Source organism: Ischnura elegans, chromosome 2, assembly GCF_921293095.1.
Source record: "Ischnura elegans chromosome 2, ioIscEleg1.1, whole genome shotgun sequence".
In the NCBI taxonomy this organism is placed as follows: Eukaryota; Metazoa; Arthropoda; class Insecta; order Odonata; family Coenagrionidae; genus Ischnura; species Ischnura elegans.
Window position 1 is genome coordinate 141,108,601 of NC_060247.1, and position 2,344 is coordinate 141,110,944.

Genomic DNA, 2,344 nt, shown 5'->3' on the forward strand with positions numbered 1-2,344 from the left:
CGGTACCTATTTTTCAGATAAATTTATCAAAAGACCTGCAGTATTGGGAAAAATCAGTTAACATTCCCCACTGATTTATAATTTAGGAACTAGGTGCGTGCGTGATAGGGTGAAGGATTGAACATGATTTACCCCGTAAAACGTGACTTTAAATAGAGTCAATCAATGAATGTCAAGAAGTGCCGCGTACAATGCACCTTTTGTGTGTAGGTTCATCATTTTTCTAGGCGTCCGTGTTCTATTAGTTCACGTTCACCTAATTCCTCAGCGGCAGAGCGGTAGCTGTCTGACGGAATATGTCCACTTGGGTCTGATTTAAGTGGCTTCAAAGAGTTCATATCATGGTGCGGAGATCCTTACGGTTCCCATCTGTGGCTCAGAGTCGTCTTCTTTTACGATCTAGAATTTATTTTCTATTTTATCATGGCATTGATTTCGAAGACACGGCTATTCCAAGCACGACCCGTTGGCGTTTCGTGTGTTTACCACATATGAATCTTAGACTCAAGGAGATGGTCCGTGACGTCTTATGTTTGCTTGAATGCCTTTGCTGACCTTAAATTCGTCCCTCAGCTGAATCAGCATTAGTGGACCACGACTTCTATCTCCCTTGAGTCCTCCTTATAGTATACGGAATAGTATACTCTCGGAAAGAACGGAGTGAAATGAGTTCAGACATCATTTTCGAGGAGTTAACTGTGCTTACTTGCCGATTAAGAAGTTTCTTAGTGCTGTGTGTACATTCATGAAGACAATTTGGAATTAATCAACAGTGCTCCTTTTTGTTTTAATTGAAAGTGTAGTTTAATAGGGAAAAATTGTCCGAATTCTGAGTCCAGGCACCTTGTTCTTCTTGGTCGTATTTTTCGTTGGCCTATTTTGTGTCGTCCCTTGTGTATTAAGTAAACCCAATCATAAGAGTCCTTTTCTTTTTTAAAGGCTACAAGTATTAGTACCTCCTCACTTAGGGAAAAAGTAGGTTCTATTCTGTGGTGAACTTGAAACCGTAGCTAAACAATTTAAACTATGCAAAGTGGAACTGAAACAAGAACTTCTAGTTATATACAGCAGAAGAAATTTTTCAAAGGCAACCGGTTCATTGCGGCTTCTTAATTTTATTTATGACAACAACCTAAAAGTTCTCCCAGAATGAGTTAAACTACTCCAGATCATCGGCACCATACGAATGACAACAGCAGAAAGTGAAAGATGTTTTTCAACATTGAAACGAATAAAGACATTTCCTAGAAGCACGATGAAAGAAGATAGAGTTAGTGCCCTTGCCATGTGTTCAATCGAAAAAAATTGTTGCCCGGCGCTGATTTCAACGAACGTGTAATTAATCACTTTGCTGGACAAAGGGAAAGAAGGATGGACTTCTGCTACAAGCAATACAACTAAAGGCAGGTAAGTAGAGTATTTCAGATTTGGTTAAAATGTGTGATAAATGTTTAATTATTGATTTTAAATCATACTGTATTCAAGAAACAACGACAACACAGCAATGGAAGGTTACATCTGCAATAACAAAGCGCGCGCATTCTAGAAATGTTTCTTGCCTAGTGGACGTCATTGACACTCCCCTCCCTCCTCAGGTGTTACAAGTGTCATTGCTGCCTAAATCATTGCAAATATTGTATAGATTTGACAAATAACGCATTATGATGGCAAAAACGAAAAAGAAGTCTATTGCGGGCATATCCGCGCGAAAAATGTAGGCGCTTAAACGCAATGTTACGTATTTTCGTTTGTATTGGTAAAATATCGCAACAAATATATTTTTATTCTTCAAGATCATTGATCAGTACAATCGAGAGTCCGGACTAAGCTGATCCGTATGACCGAGAGTCTACTGCATTAAGAATTTATTAATCAAGCTTTATTAGGAAAACTAGGCATTTGTGTTGAAAAAAAACGGAACATATGGTATCACAAAATTTAATACCTATATTGCCTTAAAAAACTCACTAAATTACACAAAATATTACCAATGTATGACCCCTCGGTGGAGTGCGCCCCCCCAGCATTTGACTCACGAGCCGCCACTGTACGTATATCTTATATTTCACGTCCTTCTTTATATGTTCCACATAGTCTATTCGTGGTCTTCCTTTTCCATTCCTGCCACCCTCGACTCCATCAGGCATTGATGTCTCATGACAGTGGCGTAACTATGGGGGGAGAGAGGGGGATTGAGGGGATAGATCCTCCTCCAAAGCCTCAGAGAAATATAAAAAATATTTAAAACTCATGGACATCCAATTACTCTCGTCGGGATTGAAGGACGAAGGATTAATAAAGGCAAGACACAGACGAAAATATATTTTATTTGAGTAATTAATTT